Below are 6977 nucleotides of genomic sequence, written 5' to 3'. Positions count from 1 at the left end.
TTCACATGTATAACATCATTAGGCTTCTGGCCCTCCCCTAAGCCACAGAAGCAGAGAGGGAAGAATGGATTTATGCCAAGGAGCCGCTCAGAAACGCGCTAAAGACTCAAGCCCCACATGCCCAACACATGGGCTCCATACGGTCCCTCACAGGGATCTATGTAGAGGTGCATATGGATATACATAGATATTGAACCATTTTTGGCCAGAAAGGAATGAACAAGAACGACCTTGAGGACCATTTAAGCTAGTGGAGAACTGACAAGCTTCATTTCTATGGTAACAAAAACTAAAGCAAAAAAGGCAAAAACTCAATAATAGTGATTTTACTGGAGTGTAAAGTCTGCAACAGCTAAATGTGTTTCCTTTAATGTTCTGCTCTTTTTCAGAGCTGACTGCATTCAAATTCTAAACCGATTCCATCCAGTCTCTGAGGCATAGGCACAGGAGAAAACTAACCTCCAGGCGCTCACAAGCCACCATTCCCAAACAAATCAAAGCCAGGGCAGTTTTGCCAGCGTGGTGCCAACTGTCGCTTGGCATGACTGAGCTGAAGTTCTTTTCTGCCAGCAAACTGGTCCAGGGCACAGCCAATGCCCACACATCCATGAGAGAGGATAAGGAAGACCAAACATGAGAGAGAAGAGAGAAAAAGAGCAAGACTTTATTCTTCATTTGTCTTCGAGTAACATAAGTCAGTATCAAATACAGTATTTTAGACTATTTTCCTCAGTAACATAAGTCAGTATCAAATACAGTATTTTAGACTATTTTCCTCAGAAGACAAAATACACATGCGCCTAAAGATTTCCAACATCTGCCACACATAGTCAATGCTAGAGGGGTCTAGCCTAAATACATAAGCAGGGGCCCACATGCACCCTTGCAGACCCCTGGTCTTTGGTACTTCCTAGTCAAACACAGCTACTAGGCCAGATTGGGAAGTTCCATGTTAGAAACAATCTTCCTGTGTACATACTCCCCCAGACCTGCCATCCTTACTATACCCTTGGATTACGTCCAATCTCACCCTTTCCATTCAGTTGGCCATAGTGACTTCACACTGGATGTACTATGTTGTCAACTTGTCGCTGTAATTAACGAACTTCAAACACACAGACTGGATTCAAACCGGGCTTTCATCGAGTTGATGCTCCACCTCATTAGTGTTCAATTTCAATTAAATATCCGATCCCTTCATGAGCCCCCTGGGAAAGAAGCAGCTTTCCCCTGCCGAGCTACAGAGACCTCAATCATTTCCATGCATCTTCCCACCATCCGAAATACAGTCACTGTGTCGCTCACACTCCTCTGTCTCTCTTTTTTCTCTAACTTCTCAATTCAGATGTACATACTGGTAAAATACACAACAGTAAGACATGGTTGCTTATGACAGAGAAGAGGCAGATAGACAGTGAAGGCAAAGAAATGCCCTTTATTCCTCAGATACTCGGTGAATGTTGGCTTTTAAGAAAACATCAGTCTCTCCCAACCAATCTAAAAATGAGAACATCCATCCACTCATTCACACACACACACTAACTCACTCACTCACTCTCACACACACACACACGCACACACACAACCACACATATACACACACACACACACACACACACTCCCTTACACCCTTACATCTCTCTCTCCTGCTTCTCCCTGTCTAAAACACTGTTTTGAAATACTGTGTTTCCACGTGTGAAGACATGAGGATCAGGATGGAACCAGCAGGCAACCGCAGCCCACCCAGACTCTGCTGGGGTGCAAAACCAGACGCCCACCCAGCAGCTCCACACTTCAGAGGGCTCTCGCCAGTCGCCATATGTGCTTCCCTCCGCCACTTCTGTTTGCATTGTCAGTTCCCATGTTGCCTGTATACACCTCACACAAAGTGAACTGTTTTTGTTGACAAAACAGGAAGTAGGCTAATCCTAAAATGAATGCCAGTGGGACCAATGCCAGTTTTGAAACCAACAACACGTATCAAAAGACTGCATGCAGGCTAACCGTCCAGCATAATCTTCTGTTCTGTGTTTCTCTGTGTTTGACATGCACTGCTGCTTCGGGATCTCCCTGCTCTGCAGGCTTCCCACCCATCTCCCACTGCCCTGCATACCTGACTGACCTTATCAGTGGCCCTCCCGATTTGTGAAAGACTCCTGATACATGGATTCAGGTATGTTTAGAGCAGGTACTGTATACACTAGTGCTTTTTAGTGCGACGGACCTATTCAGCAACCCTTGACTGCTGAGTAGCTCTGCGCTACGACACCTGCCTGTTACTGGGTTCACCTGCTGGGTTTTATTTTCCCTGGCGGCGAAGACGACATCTGACACTTTGACCTGTGTCCGCTGACGACTGCACAGATTGTGCTCCATGACGCCCATTCATCACAACAGCCCTAGTGCCCGGTGCAACTTATCCACCTACCCCAAGCTTATTAGCCTTCCTAAAGCTGCAATCATCTTTGTATCCTAAAGCTACAATTCATACCTGTTAAATCACTATGGAACCCCCTTTACCAAATAACAGTCTCTAGACCTTATTGGTTGGTTTCACGGGTTTAAGTTCAACAAATTATGTACAGCCTGCATGCATTTGAATTGACGTCAATAGTGCTTTTCTGAATGGCATAGTGGCCATGGCCTAAGGCAAGGCATTGGTCACACGTCATTTTAGTCTTTAAAAAGAACGTGTTGGTATGTCTTCCTGGCCCACCTAGAGTGACTTGGTGCATCAGAGAGGCCACCGACCTCCTCTGACTCATACCCTAGCCCTATTATTATCGGTACACACAGTGGCAAGCTATAGGGAGATCCCCTCTGCTCTCTGACCACAAACAGAGGCCAGAGATTGGCTGCCTGGAGAGGCAGGATCATCTTACAAACACAGCACCTCTCCGGTATGTGTCTGAGTGCTTTAAACCACCAGGGTATGCATCCAGTATGTGTGTGTGTGTGTGTCAGTGTGTGCTGTTGGGCATGTCTCTGCCTGTGTGACCTCTCTGAGCAACCCTTACAACTGCAAACTGTGTCATGCCACTACAATTCTTGGAAAAGAATATGCAGGATACAAAAATGCAGGAAATGTGGTCTGCAATGCAAAGGTGTTACTAACAGTCCTGGCAAGCCACCACGAGGATATCAGCCTTACAGTTCTTAAACGTCTGGCTCAAATCATGACAACCACTTGACTTACACAACAGTGATCATTTTGTTCACAGCTTGCTCTGACAAATCCATGTGTCAAGCTGTGTGAAAGTGATTTATTTTAAAGGCAGTCTATGTGTAGGCTAGCTCAATCTGAAGAAAGAAAAATATAGTAGTTTCCAATGATAGACCTACTTTATTAATGCATTGAACATGCTACAAAAATGGCAAATTATATTCCACAAATTCAAAGCTTAGTCGTGACTGAAATGTCACTCAAGGAGAGAGGCCGCACCACCACTCTTGATTGTTTCCTACAAGAACTGACCGGCAAAGTTCATTCAAATACTTGTCACGCTATTCTAGGCTACTTTCAATTGCGAGAATGATATCATCAGATGTAGGACAGAACAGTCTAAAAGGTTGATAACTGCAGTAGGACTTCATGCTTATGATATTAGGCTATTCACAGAGATGTTGCGATCAAGTGTTAAGAAGTACCACATTTCTCTCCGATGCGTGATTTGACGTGAATGAAAACCTGACTATTTACAAAACGCAGAACAAAAACACAATAGACTAATGCAACTGATAATACACAGTTTAAAGTCCGGATGTTTATAAATCACGCGTATCCTAACTGGCAACAATGTTTAAAGCTGTCCATTTGTCGCTCCGCTAGTACAACCGGCAACCTAGTTAAGCTTCAAGGGAATAACGGGGCAGCTTGAAAAATGTCATGTCATAGGCTAGGCAACTTACCACAATGGGGAAATGTGCGTCCGTCTACGTACTGGAGAGAGGCGCTCTAGCAAACTGCATTATCTTACATCTGCAAAAGATAGACGAAAAGCGGTCTCTAAATGCTTAAAGAACTACACATCGCGCTCATTAGTGTGCCGACCCGACTATGTTCTCCGCCATTTTGGTTGTGATGGGGAATCCGTGGTACGCACAGTCTTGTGACGGTAGCAGTGACTCGTCATGCCACTCACCGGTCTAAACTTAGAAGAGAAGAGAGTAGGCTATCCTGAAGCTGTTGTCCTAAGTGGAGGTCCCTACTCCATGGCTTTCATCAAATAAACGGTAATATGTTGTTGTAACAGACATCATAATACCAGTAATATTCTCCAAACCCGAGGGGTTATAATACATTCATTATGATACCAGTAGGTTACATTATTTATGTGTTATAGATAGGGCTATTACGTAAGAAAAGCCAGTGTGACGCTTTTTTTCTGCTGAAAAAGCTTAGCGTTATGAAAATAATAAAGAAGTAGCCTATACGAAATAATAAAACAATATAGCCTAGATAAAATGAAATAAATCTAGGCCTATGAAATAATAGTAAGTATAAAACATAAATAAATCTAGCCGACAGCTGCTCAGAAGAGATGCAGGGTGACAGGGTGTGAAATGGAGGTTGCAAGGTTTAGGCTTGTTTATTGGCTTGGCTTGTTTATTGGCTTGACCATCATTCTGACTGCAAATGTTATAATAGCCTAAGTGCATCAGAATGAATGGCATCTTTTGCTCGTCACTAAATCTCAATAAAGAGTAAAATAAAAACATTTAACACCATGGGTAGGCATTCAGTTGCAGAACATTATGTCATTTCTTTACTACAGATGTAATATTCACACATTCAATTGGCCAGAAAGCGTTCCAAATTATGAATTTCCAATTCCCAATTCCAGTGTAGCCTACACTGCTCTCTTGTGGTTGTTTTTTGTTCTGCTACACTAACCAACCTATGAACATATGAAGCAAAAATATCAAGACTTTCTTTGTGAACACACAATCAAAGTGGACATGGAGCAACGTGTGTGTGTGTATGTGTGTGTGTGTGTGTGTGTGTGTGTGAGAGAGAGAGAGAGAGAGAGAATATGTGCACTTATATAAAGGGGGGAAGGGGGTCACATTACACGCGCAAACGGCAGCGCTGCACTTTGAAACACACTATATATTTTCAAAGGCTTTCAATGGCAAGAACTGCTCCGCCGTCTTGAGTGGACAAGCAATCAATGGTGTCAAACTTGCCAAAAAGACAAGTAAAACAGATCAATGTAATGATCAATTAATGATTGAACGAATTTGTTTGCCTTCACCACCACATGCACGCGACTGAATCGTCACCATCGCATGCGACTGAAATACCGGCGCCCGGCGGGATGTCTGATCTAGGCCTACAACGAGAGGGCACGCAAAATGTAGCCTAATGTTGAAGACATCTCCGAAGTAGGCCTAGGCTAGATCATTCTTAGAGCGCAGCCAGGTATCCATAAAACATTACGAAAGTTAAAGTTGCCCGGTGATTCACAACTTTCTACATTTAAGGAATTCTTCCTTTGTCCTTGCCACAGGTTTCACAACTTTCATGAAAATCAGGCTTGTAGTTTTTTGTGATCCTCAGGGAAACAAATAGGCTTACATCGCCATGGCACATTGCATTTGGACACTGAGCAAAACTGTCAAGGTCATTACATGCTTTCATAGCCAACAGCAAGATCCGTATAATAATTGTATTGTTATTGTTGTAGATTTTAATAATGTGGAGTGACAGTTTGAGTGGGTAAAAGGGAATCGTTTTAAATCAACGTAAAGACGCAGAAGTTTATCTGGGACCGCTCCTCAACAGTTTTCGAATTATACCGTGAGCTTCGGGGGGTACTCTTTCGACTGGTGACATCACTCTCCATTTTATATAGGCACACACATGATTTCACACTTGTGGTTCACAGTCAATTTTCCTTCAAAATATAGGACCGTGGCTGGCTGCCAGACAAGTTAAAAGAAACTAATCATACTAGCAAGCGCAATATACCTTACACGTTATGGGAAGGGTTGAATGTGGGTAAACACGGTTTCAAGGTGCGCCCCGTGCGTAAAATTGTGCGTATGCGTATAGCAGTGCAAAGCAAACATGGAAATGCATACATACCAATAGCACGGAAATGGCAAACATACAGTACTACTTAAATTTAAGACCCAGAATTGTTTACAGATAGGCCACAGAAAGTATCCCGTTTAATAGCCAAGTTCACCTAGCCTAAAACAAGGCCTGCCTTTGGTTCAATTGATTCGTTTTTCTTGGATAGACTAAGCCTACCAAACATCAAGCAAATAAAAAATAGACTTGTTCACGGTTGGAAAACAAATATCTTCACGTTGTTTAGCCTATAGCAATTCATATAGTGCATTGTGTGCCCGGTGATATGGCAATGAGGAAAGACATTTTAGGTCCAATTGATTATTATATGTTCACGTAGCGTTTCAAACAAACTGGTAACGTTGCAATTATGGGTGTATGGGCATTTGCTTAAAATTGGTTGAGAACTACTAATCTACATAGACTAAATCTACATGCGAAATTCCCTGAATATTTCTGCAGATTCCTTCTTGTTAATAGCCTGACGAGCCAGACCCACATTAAAATGTAGGGTCTGGGCACTCACCGTTCGCAGTGCTCAGTCCGAGGGGCGGGATAATCAGTTGTCTTTCAAATCCCCTCTGCACGCAATAGGACAGCGTTAGCGCTATGAGTCCCATGCGTTTCCCACCAGCGGAGCTAGTTGGCTAGTTCAAACGTTTGCCAACTTAATAAAAGCTTAACTCGTGTCACACTGTTCGCCAACAGCAACATCCATCTTATTTGTTTTCAAGTAGCAGGGAATTCAAGCCAAACCGTTGCAACTCTGCCATCAATCATTATGTTAAACCCACCTAACGACTCTATACACGATTTCATTGGCCTGATTGAGTTTCGATTTCTGGAGCTCACAAGCCAACGGAGAGTTGCTAGACTAGCCCTGGCAGCTGCCACTAGGGGC

The 6977-nt window shown here is 43.2% G+C and overlaps 1 protein-coding gene across 7 annotated transcripts in view; it reads right to left on the bottom strand.

The window, feature by feature from the left end:
• LOC121682331 (C-myc promoter-binding protein-like) overlaps nucleotides 1-4216 on the bottom strand; it is a 37951-nt gene extending 33735 nt beyond the window's left edge. For 4 of the 7 annotated variants that reach the window (XM_042062431.1, XM_042062434.1, XM_042062436.1 and 1 more), the window contains exon 1: nucleotides 3910-4122. The gene's annotated coding sequence lies outside the window, so the exon portion shown is untranslated. Of the gene's footprint in view, nucleotides 1-3909; nucleotides 4123-4142 lie in introns of those variants that run through there. The other 3 variants (XM_042062435.1, XM_042062437.1, XM_042062432.1) reach the window with 2 other exon arrangements.
• Nucleotides 4217-6977: the final 2761 nt, after the last annotated feature.

The sequence above is a fragment of the Alosa sapidissima genome, chromosome 14 (genome assembly GCF_018492685.1).
Source record: "Alosa sapidissima isolate fAloSap1 chromosome 14, fAloSap1.pri, whole genome shotgun sequence".
In the NCBI taxonomy this organism is placed as follows: Eukaryota; Metazoa; Chordata; class Actinopteri; order Clupeiformes; family Clupeidae; genus Alosa; species Alosa sapidissima.
Note: the sequence above shows the minus strand (reverse complement) of the source record. Positions and strands in the feature narration are given on the sequence as shown.